This window comes from Nipponia nippon, unplaced genomic scaffold (genome assembly GCF_047370975.1).
Source record: "Nipponia nippon isolate SJK-2023a ecotype South Korea unplaced genomic scaffold, ASM4737097v1 scaffold_1, whole genome shotgun sequence".
Lineage (NCBI taxonomy): Eukaryota > Metazoa > Chordata > Aves > Pelecaniformes > Threskiornithidae > Nipponia > Nipponia nippon.
The window spans coordinates 160241643-160253799 of NW_028262290.1; the positions used below are offsets into that span (position 1 = coordinate 160241643).

Consider the following 12157-nt stretch of genomic DNA (forward strand, 5'->3'; position numbering starts at 1 on the left):
TGAAAGTATTGAATATCTTGAACTTTCATTTTCGGAAGGGATGAGGTTAGTGGATGCAAACGTGGACGCGTAGCTAATCTCTACGCTCAGTATTGCGAAGTGGCTAAGACATCATGGGATGTGGGTTTTTTTGTAGTTGGTAGCTGCTATTGTAAAATGTAGGACAAATATTTAAGGAAAACTTTGAAAATAGTAGGCTGAGTCATTCTGTGAAAAATATCGAAGCCAGTATGCTAATAAGGCAGCTTCTTGGTTACTAGCATGCTTTCTACGGTTGTGGGACTGGTCTGGAAAAGTAACACCTTTTATTTTAAGCTTTCTATGTGTGAGAAAAGGAAGCTCTTAACAATTGGATTCTTTAAGCTTTTTTTTTTTTTTTAGGAGTCCAGACAGAGTTTGAATTGCAATGAAATACTTGTGCCTTTGTGAATCCTGAACATGATTAAATATTAATATTTGGTGCAAGGGATTTGTTGCTAACTTGTGGCTTTTTTTCCTCACACTGTTTAACTAGTTTTAGTTAGGCCTTTATTTTATGCTTATGGAGAGTTAGAAAGTTACCAACTGATGTATTTCTTTTTACATAAAGCTTGTTCCTGCTAGATAGGAGATGCTAAAACCTGCTGAATCACTAATAGTTAAGGCATTTTAAAAACTATTTTAAACATCTTATAAATTTAGATATCTGAAAAGGATGTTTAGGTTAAAAAACACCACCCTTAGTTTTGAGATGCCATTGCAATTTCAATAGTGTAACATAGTATTATTTGGAGTCACTTGATTAGGCTGAATATCTGTATGTGTCTTCTAAAACACTGCAATAAGATAACGTGAGTTCTTCAGAAAGTTTGTTAATTTTCTTTTTTTTTTTTTTCCCCTGGTTTTCAAGTTTCTGTTTTGCCTTGTCTTTCAATTTATTTAGCATTAAAACGGAGGCTTTGTCTGTGGGTGCTCAGGCTGGGTGAGTGAGAGCAGTTCAGGGATCTGTCAAAAGATAATGCCTAATAGCAAACCTGTGACCAGTGTAAAGCAGTATGTGAGTTTTGAAAGGAAGCAGTTGCCTTACTAGCCTTTCAGACTTAATGAAATTTTAAAGCAAAGTGGAAAGGATGTGGAGTGCTGTATTCAGAAGGTAAGACGTAAGTAAAATTGAGTGTGAACGTCAGACCAAAACTTACTGTCCAGAATGCTTCTATACGAGGAGGCCTATAGAAGGAGAATCATAGAAAACTGAGATGCAGATGGAAATGCAGCAGCTTAGTTGCAGTACGTGTTTTATGACCTAAATTTTTGCACTAGTTGCTGTAGTTGTATTTATGCTAATATTGGGGGTGGGGGAATAGAATGGCATCTGGTGGTGGTCACTTTTTTTGTTGGATAGCACATCCTAAGTGCTCAGAAGTTGAGAAACTTCTTTGAAATCGTGGTAAGATTTCATTAAGTGGCTGTAGCCACGCTGTAACTGATGATCTTTTGTCAAAGTCTCTCTGCTGATACCTAAAACTGTGAGTTAAATGAGAAATTTGAAACTGCTTTTCTGACTGCCTGTACTTTTGAGTATTTCCTCTTGGCTAGCTTTCCAGTTTCTGTATCCATCAACAGTTGCTAACTATCTTGTGTATCACATTATGCTGCAGTTTTCTTGAAACAGAGCTTAATAAAAAGAGCTGAAAAATGAGGCTCAATGCGTGCACTGAATGCCATCCAGTATGCTGAAATGGATTTTTGTTTGTCATTCTCCTCAAAGGTTACACAAATGAGAATTTGAAAGCACAGAAGGCATTCATTTAATTTGGATTCTAATTAAGAGGGTTAAATTGAAAAAATGGTACTAGAAAGATTTATAGTCTAAGTAGTACCATAATGAAACATGCAGAGTCTAGCCTGATGATGTGATCTCTAAATAAAATGGTACTGTCAACTGAAGGGCAATTGTTTTTCATTTTATGCATTATATACAAAGAATGTATATAAACTATTCTGTACATAATTAGCATGCATGGTGTTAGACATGATGTTATTGTTGCAGAACGAAGTGCTCATCATCTTTTTGGTTTAAAACATCTTTATTTCATATATTTGGCTGGATTCTCTGGGATCAGTGCAACTTCTTATTGGTTGGTCACTAGTTCTGTCTAGTGTTGCTTAATAATACTGCTCTAGTGATGTGTAAGAGCAAATCTTAGTGAGATGCTGTTAAACAGCATCAACTGCACTACAACTGAAATAGAACAGGCTGTAGGCTGATTATGTGCACGGAGAAGAACTGGATAGGTCAGTGGATATTTATTTTATTTAGGACCCCCGAAGGACCTTTTTCCTAAGAGCGATCAGAGCAGGAAAGTAAAAAGTCTCATGTAAGAAGTCCAGAGTCTCTTTTTAACTGAAGGATGCTCTAGAGTAAAATATTCTGAACTCACCCTGCTCAGTATTCCTTGGATGGGAATGACCTACCTGCGTCTCCTCAGAAAGTGTGAAAGCTACTTGTTGATGGGTGTGGAGTTTCTCATTGTAGCCTGAAATAGGTTAGTGCTGAGAGACCTCTCATTAATATATATAAATGATCAAAAACTGGTTGTCTCTGTACATATTGTGGGTTTGCTTGTTCAGCTCTAGTGTTTGTGCAGTCATGTTTCTATATTAAGGTTGTTTTTACTTCTGATCAATGTCAAGAGTAGTTCTGGGTTTTATTTTATGGAGGATACAATGAGCTTGGAAAAGAGCGAGGAGAAATTATTCTGAAGATCTAATATGAAAAGGGGCTTTAGTTAACGATTTACACTTACTAGCTTTAATTTGTTAAGATGGAATTCCAGAAATGGTTGTGTTCCAACAGCCACCTGTGCTGAGAGGAGAAACTGGATTAGAGTAGCAAATGAGTAGTGAACGCATGCCTGTCAATTGTATTGATTTAATTGGTATAGTTTTAGCATGTTATTTTGCAACAAAACTCGTTTCCAGTGTTGGCTCTCCTCCATGGTAATCTCTTCCATTTGCTCAGCTTGAGTAATAAAGTAGTAGCTACTGAAAGCAGAATTAACTACTTTTCTGTAGCATCTGTTAACTCAGGGAGTCTTTCCAAGGTATTTTCTGCAGACAGAGTTAAGTTAATTGCAGGGTTCTCCTGTATCTGTGCTCAATTCCTAGTCCTGGAAAAAGAATTCTTCAAAGTGCGTGCAGCAATTGTAGCATCAGCGTCATGGGACTGATGCACTCGCTCTTGAACGCTCTGCTTCTCTGGATTGTTGCACAAAGCAGCATTTAGACATTTATTTGATAAACAGTTTGCATTAGAGTGGAATCTCTCCTAGTTAATGCTCTGGCCTTCATCTCACTCTTCCTGTATCATCCATCTCTTCTGTCACATGCTCATTTCTGGCTGTCTCCTGAAATAGACTTTCACCAGTAATTGCATCTCCTCTTAACTAATTGTTGTGTCTGGGGTCATTCCTTCCCTGCTCTGCACATTTTCTTATTGTTTCTTATTAAAAGTAGTTTCTTGCTGAGCTCTTCCTGTCTGCCAGCCTCCCGCTGTCAACTGAGTATCTGCATCAAAGTATGAAAACAGATGTCACTTTGGGGCCAAAAAATAGTTAAAAGAAGCTTGTAATAAAATGCATGTTAATGTGCATACTAGATTTTGTTTAGTTTTTAAGACTGATGGATCAAGTGCTCAGGTTAGGAGATAGTCAAGTTAAAGCATTCTTTTGCAACTGTAATTCATTTCTAATAAACATTCATTATGTGATTGTTAAAGCTGATGCTCTCCGGCGTACAGAAACGGCATTTTGCCCACAAGATGTGTGCTTTGAGATATCAGGGTACATGGTGATAGTGATAAGGGATGTTTTACATGAACTTTTCCACAGCAGATTAGAATCTTAAGTGGACATAGCAAGACATTATTAAGCAGAGAGATGATAATTGGTATTAATAGACTTCATATGGTCTTAGAGTTTGGGCTTATTTTCTCTTCCTGCTTTAGAGTTAAATTGTGGTGTAGTGTAAGAGGCCCAATAGCAGATTCTAAAAAAATCATAGTGCTTTTTGCCCTGGCTATCTGATCTGAACTAATGCTGAACACTTGCATTTGAAACTGTAGACAACCGCTTATTCCACTGAATTTACTCAGCTTATATTTTTCTGTCATTTTGCAACAAAGAATATCAACGGGATGATGGGTTTTCCTGTGAGGTACTTTCCAGAGTTGTTAAAGAATAACATATCCAGAATATTCAAATGTTCAGCTTTATTAGCTTATGCAAGAAATTATGAAGAAGTGCCCCGCTGTCCTAGGCAACCTCATGTCCTCTGTTTGCCAGTTTGCTGTGTAGTAACATCATAGATTTCTTTTTTTTCCTCCTGGAAATTTCCATCTTCAAGGTTGAAAGATCAAAATTCTGTATAAAATGATAGGTAATTGAAAGTATAAAACTTTAATTGAGCAGTGCAAAAGAATCTATTGAGAGTTTTGTTGTCTTAGATGAAGACTGTTCCCACAATCCACACACACATCTTTACCTTGTGCAAGTATTGCACGTGGTTCTTGTCAGCCCAGCGCTCGCTATGGCCAAGCAGTCCTGACTGTTCTCCTGCTCCTACCTAAGATATGACTCTCTTATTCTTAACATGGTATTTAGTCTTACAATGAGGAAAGCCCTACTCTGTCTTGACCAGGAAATAACCAGTTTGTAGCAGGTAAAGCATGCAGTCTTTCTCAGGAAACAAAACTTTTCAAGCCTTACCAATCTGGGAAGGGATGTTTTAGTACAGCAGAAGATACAGCCCTGTTACACAGGGCGTGCTCTAAAACTCTCTGCTTTGGGTTTTGGGGGATGCAGGAGCTTCTTGATGGAAAAGCTTTCATAAAATTTTAATGTGGTCAAAACATTTATTTTCCCTAACTTGTTGTTGGAAACAGTGAAACCATTCTGGCTGAAACTTCCTAGAAAAAAAAAAAAAACTATGGAAAAATGCTTACCATGGCAGTGAGTCCATGTAATTGCTTTGGCAAAGCTGCAAGCGACTGAAAACAGTTTTACAGGAAGTGCTGGGGCTGATTCTGTCCAGGTAGTGTTGCACATGCATGATTTGCAAACATTATCTTCCAAGCGAAAGCTGTTATTGGCCAGCAGCTATCTGTGAGGAATATTAAGACACCCTGGTATTCTCCTACAACTGAAAGACATTACTGCTTCAGGTGTATGTATACATGTTAGTATCTGGTGGCCAGTGTGAAGTACTGTGTTACAATAACCTTTACAAGCCACTCTTACTAGTGCTGTCACTTTCGTCTGCATCAGGTGAGGGACAGTGTCAGCTCTGCTAGTAACTTTTATGCAGAACTTCCTTTGGTTTGATAGTGGCCTGTCACAGCTGGTAAACAACTGCTTGGTATCAGGTTGAAGGCTTTGGACAACATCATCTCAACTTCCAAGTGTCCCGAGAACCCCCTGATTTAGAGGTATTGAGTTTACAGCATTGCGTGCTTGAGTAATGATGAGGAAGATGTGACAATATCCGTGTTGCCTTATAGATGACGACAAGATGCTGTTACTTCCCTGTGACTGCTTTGCTGAGCCCTACCAGGATTGAGTAGGGTGACTATGGAGTCCTTTCCTCAAGATGCTTCCAAGGTGGTGGCCTGCAATGTTCTCTCTGATAGACCTCCAATGCCCTGCGGATACCGGGAGGACAGTATAGTTGAAACAATATTATTGTTGTGGTAGTTTGGTAACCTCAATTGTTAAATTTGGATGTCGTGGTCAAGTCAGTGCTCTTGGAAAACTTGGTGCCTTGGGGCGTGACTGAGTACTAAATGAAGGTGACTTGGTTTAAACTGAAGTAATACCAATGTGACAAGAATGATAGCAGAATGTTTGCATAAGTTGGCTCAATTTAGCTGTTGCTAAACAATCATAAGAAATGTTTCTGCTTACTAATCATCTGCAACAGACGTGACTGTCCTTTAAGATAGGGCTTTTTGTAACGTGTGCTGTGTTTTCGATAACTTGAGGGTGGATGATCACAGGGCTTTGTCCATGGAGCCTCTCTTTAAGTCAGGTCACTTAGATCAGCACTGCTTTTTGTGAGGAGCTTGCTCTTTGGGTAGCACTAAGCTGCCTGCAGTTACTTTATTGATTTGAGTATTTTGACTTCCAGAACTTACAACTATACTAGCATTGCATGGGTTTGGGGGGGAAGTAGGTAAGTCCGAAGCATCTTAAGGAATGTAGCCTTTCCAACATAAGTACAGTTGTTGATGGTGCTGTTTTTCATAACAGTTCTTGCATCTTGAAACAAAATGTACCTCTCCATACTGAGACTGTTTGCCTTTGGATGCATGTTGTGGTGGGCTTTACTGTGGCTCTTCTACAAGTAGAGAAGATTGACAAAAGGAAAATCTGGGAGTTTAGGGGAAAATCCTTCTGCGGAAGGGTTGCACCAATGGCTAGTATTAACATATAGCCAAAGCAGTTTAATACCAATACAAGTGTAACTATGTTAGAGCAAAGTTGAATTTGACTTCTAGGTGTCCAGCTTGGCATCTAGGTGGAGCTTTGGAAAGCTTAAATAGCCTTATTCTTCTAAGAGTGAACCACATCTAAGAGGTTTTTGAATGTGATGTGGATATCTTCAAGGTAGCTTTCGAATACTATTTGAAAAAATCTAACTTGTTTTTAGATTCTTTCCTCCTCTGCTGAATGTTATATGGATTTTGCTGTTTTATGTGAACCAGTTTGATGAATTTGCCAGTTTTGACTGTGGCAGAAGTTAAATAGCACTCCTACATTTTGCCTAAAAGCACTTTTCATGTGCTGTAGGCCAGTGATTTTATTTGTGATGTGATTTTTTTTTGCCCTTTTTTAGGGTGTTTTTTAATTTTCTTCTGACAATATTATTTTGCTTTTCTCTGTGTATTGTGACTGAGTGTTGAGTTCTGACAGTGCACATTTTAAGAAACAGAATCAAACTTTCTTTTTTCTACCATTCCCTTACACTGTGCTATTCTTTTCCGCTGCTTAGTTTGTTTGATGAATTTCTACTGATGCAAAGACACAGAAGAAGAAGAAATCTGAGGTGCTAGAGAAGGGAGCAAACTGGGATAGGCATAGAAAAGGGCCATTCAGGAGACCAGGAATATAGAACTTGCATTAAAGGAGGAAACTAAAAGGCTTTGCTCATTTAGCTTAGTAAAAGGAAAGCCAAGAGGAGGTGTGATAACACTGGATGTATGAAAACATCCTGTAAAGGGTGGGAAGGGGGTAAACACCAAGGAGGAAAATTAACTGAAGAACAACACTGCCACAAGAACAAATGGATATAAACTCTTCCTGTATAAGCTTTGAAATGGTATTCTAACTTCCAGCGTAGTTACTATAGGAGTGAGTTTGTAGGATAGACTTCTAGTGCTTTGAATTGCTTCAGGATGGAACGGGATCACTCAGTGAAAGGGATCGTGTGGTTGCCTTTAATAGAAGACTCTGGATGCCACAGTGCAGAAGCTGAATGCTTTGCTCTACACAAGCAGTTGCATGTATCTCTCCTGCCAGTCTTGCTTGAACTCCCTAGTAGTTTTGAGTCTGTTCCTTTAAAAAAAAAAAAAAGGAAAAAACCCCAAACAAACAAAAAACCCAACAGCCTCTGTATGGACATCGTATGAGTTCAGAGGAAGGTCAGCTTTGGGTGAAGTTGCAGTTTATCTGTGGAACAGAACTTCTAAACTAGGTTCCAGAAAACTGTATCCAAATATACTGTATTGAATGTGTGTTGGATCTCACCTGCTTTAGTTAGGAAACTGCTCATTCTTTTTCTGTAGCTTCAAGCTACACCTGCCATTAGGTAAATCTCTTAAGTGGTATATTGAAACAGAGCACTTCATAATCTATTGAAGTGTGCATACAGGTTCATAAATTCTAATAAGAAATAGCAGTAATAGCTATTTAGAGAATGTTGGCATGCGTAGGGAGGGAAGAAGAAAAGTGTAAGGGCAGACTAGAGAGAAATGAAAATGTAAATACTGACTTATTAAAAGCTTCAGGTTAAGATATTGTAAGTAGTCATTCAGGATTTGAGACCGACAGTTTATTAGACCTGACAGAACTGTTTCTCCAGCAAACATAGTCCAAAGTCCTTAAGACTTTAGCCTAAAAATTGATTTCTTCCTTAAAGCATTCTATAAATGATGTTTTTAGCTTAGATTGTTAGTCTTCAGTGGAAGATCTCCTAAAGATTAGATACTTGCCCTGTTCAGTAAGGATATGACTGTGGCATGTGAAGATGCTGTGTACTCATTTTGAAAATGCTTATCTTTTGAATAATACTTTGGTTAAGCTGCTTGTTTAGGTTTGATCTTAAACTAATTCCTAGAAGACTTAAACGGCTATCTCTTTTCTAAAGTGTGTGCAAACTGTGTATGTAGTAGGATTTATGCTTGCTTTAAAGAAATAGCAAAAGTTCAAATTCTTTACCAATCTTCCAGTATAAATGCTGAGCATACAGGCTGGTTTATTCTTTCATTAATCACATACCTTAAACCTTCCTTGAATTCAAGTCTCTAGCATATGGTTGCAGATATTAATATTCAGAGGCTTAATACCATGTTTAGTTTCCTGTGTTTTGTGGCCTGTGTCTCACAATCTTGAAGAGCATGCCTGCATTCCAGACAGGCGACATCTTAAATTAGATCTTTGTTTGGGATGCTTAGGGAAAAATCATAATGCTTGTTGTCAAGGGAAGATCTTGAACATGTTTTAGAAGTTTCTTCAGGTCAACATATTTATTGTGGTGAAAATCTTAGAAGCATTATTAGGTTGCAGGCTGAAGTTGCTGCTTTTATTCACAAAACCACAGTGATGTAGCTTGCCTCAAAGTACAAATCTTTAACTTTGACCAAAAGTTGATTTAAGTGATAGTGGGCTGTTTCAAGTATTCAGTTGGACTTGTGATACTGTTTACCAGTTAGTCCCTAAACAAGGCAGGTCTTGCTTGTTAAAAAAATAAGTTTCTCTGCCTGCCTGGAGAAGAAACTTCAGAGTTACTATGGTTAGCTCTGGAATGTGAAGTTTTCTTAAGCTGCTCATCACCTTTTTTTGTCTGCCTCAGATCTCACATAATCATTTGCGTATCCACACTGCCAATGGAGAGCTACAGTAAAAAAGAAGTGTTAACTTCTCAGCCCATTTACCAGGACTTACTAAGTCCAAAAATGAGAAACAAAATTCAGTGCAGGATTTTGAAGTGTGCTATGAATACAAGGACGATTGAAACGCAATCTGACTCTTTCATTGTTTCAGGCAGCTATTTGTATTAGTTCTCTCTTACAAGTCTTAGCTACTACTGAAGTTTGAAGAAGTGGAGATATTTAAGCCTCAAAACCAGAAAAGTGGATCTTTTGAAGTATTCTCAGGAACTAATAACCTTTTTTGTTTTTCACTAAAGCAGGATGCGCTTATGCAGTTGCGGACACTTGTTTCATTCCATGTTTAGGACATTGTACAGTCTCTTTCCTTAAAGGTCCTAAGGTTGCTACGCTCTGTGTAACCAGCTTCTGGAATGCGTTAATAGCTCTCTAACAGCTGGGCTGTTTTTTTTGTTTGCTTGTTATTTTGTTTAAGCGAATTGTGCCTTTTCTTACTTACTTCTGCTATAGCAAATCAAATTAATAACAGGGTAGTGCTTTTTCAGTAGTAGTGATGTTTAGTCACTCCCCTAATTTGCACTCATCCAATTAAGTGTTCCTTTCAGATTCTGATATTCTCTGAAAGATCATATTAACTCCAGACTACTTATGAATTCAGTTTGAAGATATTGTGAGGTTTAAAGTCTTGCAACCATTTCTAACACTTACTGCAAATTCTTTGAAGCACGTTCTATTCCTGTTTCAAAGATCACTAAGGAGAATGCTGAATAAAATGAAGCCCTGATCCTCTGAGACTCTTGCAATGTTTTCCCTGTGAAATATCAAGCTACTGGTAAAAGCCCTTCCAGAGTGACTTGTAGAAAACTAATGACACGTAGCATGAATTTGCTTGCCCTTCTGCGCTAGCTAATACGCATAAGATGGACCTTGCAAATGTTCCAACTTTGAGAAGAGTTTGAACTGGAGTTCATATTTTCTTAGAAACACACAGTTGTCATCCAGTCTTGCAAACCCACTGAAAAAAAAGACATCTTACTAGCTTTGCTGCAGCTGGGGTTGCTTGTTAGGCAGCTACCTTGTGGGGCTTCTACTGTATCTTTTCCACATGTAGTAGTATCCAAGCTTGCTCTGAAATCAGTGTCTCAAGCGTACAGTGATGGGTTTTTTCTTTCTTTTTTTTGTGTCTGCCTTCTTTTTTTTATCCAGTTGATGATTTTATTCTGGGTGAAAACTGATTAGACTGAACTGTTCTTGACAACCATATTGGCTTTCTTCTTTGCTTTGGGTGAGCTTCTTTTGTAGGTGCTTACAATTACACTGATTTAAATAACTTGCTTCAATACATACCTAAGAATTCTGACTGGTTTTGAATTTATTTGGCTCTCCTTTTGACTGGTACTTTTTCTTCTTCATGAACTTGCAGAGTTCAGGAATGGTTGTTTTTAACTAGGCTGACTCCTGTTTACACACGTAATAACCTGCTGTCTCTGCTTCAACAACTCCTTGTGACAAAGGGAGAAAGCATCTCAATTACGTTAACGATCTAAAGTGGCTGAATAGCTGTACAAACTCTAGAATTCAAAAGACTGCTAAAACGTGTGCAAAAAAAGGTGTAGATGCAAGCAATTCTGAATGTTATGTTCCAAAGTGTCTTTAGCAATTCAAATATAATTCTTGTACTGAAATGTTTTAACGTGTTATGGTTTCTTTTAGCTTGTCACTATTATTAGAAATGATTAACCTTTTTATGAAGACTCAAGCAACAAGACAGTGTGCACTAACTTGTCTATTCATTTTTATTTACCTGTTAATGTACCTATTCTCCCCTCTTATTTTGTGTACCTCTAGACCCTCTTCCTATTTGTAGGATGAGATAGTTAGCAGGGTAGACCTTACTCTAATGTTGTCCCTCTGTGCTCATGCTTCTTTATAAAATCCTGTTCTTCCTGTCACGTCACGTATTCATGCTGTAATATGTAATTGAATTAATCTTGGATCACTGAAGAAGCTTCTGATACTGATCTCTAGATATACTTCCTATCACTTCTTTGTATCAGAGTATCTTACATGGGTAAACTTACTGTGATCTTTCTTTAGCTGCCAGCTCATGCATTCCTTTAGATCGGGGTGGGAAGCGTTCAATCTGCAACATCCATATCGTATAGCCTGTGGCTGCATGAATAATGCTACTATGTAACTTTAATGTGTGGTCTGCCAGGATCTTTTAAAGTTCTTTGCAGCTTTCAGAAAGAGAAAAAACAAAAAATCTTTTGTCTGTCACTACATCCTCTTTTGGTTCCTTGCATTTGAAATCCTTACAGCTTGTGATGGAATAGTCAACCCCTATCACTGTCATCATATTGATTCCTATGTATTAGACTTTCAAACTGTTTGGTTTTTTTCCTCTCTAAAATTAGAAGTAGTCCTTTGCTAGCCTTGGTTGCCATCTTTGCAGCAAAGTTGTGCTAAACATGTTCTAAAAATGTAATTATACTTTATCTCCTGCCACTTAGAGTAAGCATCCTTGTAACCATCTCTTCCCACTTTTCCCATCTTTTTTTACCACTCAGTCTTATCCTGTGACTGATTACATGGGTGGTTAATTTGGTGGAGTATTTTTTTTTCTGAGAAAAGTTTCCTCTTGAATAAACAGAAATCAAATGGTACAGTACAACATCACTTCAAGAAAAAAAGTTTTCTGTGCTTGCCCTTCTTAAACTTTGTTAGTATTCTTCTCCTACCAAGTCTGACATTGATTCAGCTTCTGGTGTCTTGTTTCTTGTCCACAGTTTTCAGTGTTCTTGGCTCTTTAGCAGACAGCTCAGCAGACTGAAAAGTCGTGCCCTCTTCCTGCATTATTCTGTGACAAAATTGCAGTTTCTTGTTCTTCTCTCCCAGTCCCTCAGTTCCCACAGGATATGCCATGTACATTTTAATTTGTCTGTGTATCGTTCAAACCTATCTAAAAATGTAACAAATTAGTCATATTTCATTTGCAGAAGGTAGGTTGAAGTC

The 12157-nt window shown here is 37.9% G+C and overlaps 1 protein-coding gene across 9 annotated transcripts in view; it reads left to right on the top strand.

The window, feature by feature from the left end:
* PRKAG2 (protein kinase AMP-activated non-catalytic subunit gamma 2) overlaps positions 1 to 12157 on the top strand; it is a 228908-nt gene that overhangs the window by 175571 nt on the left and 41180 nt on the right. The gene's annotated exons all lie outside the window — the stretch shown is intronic.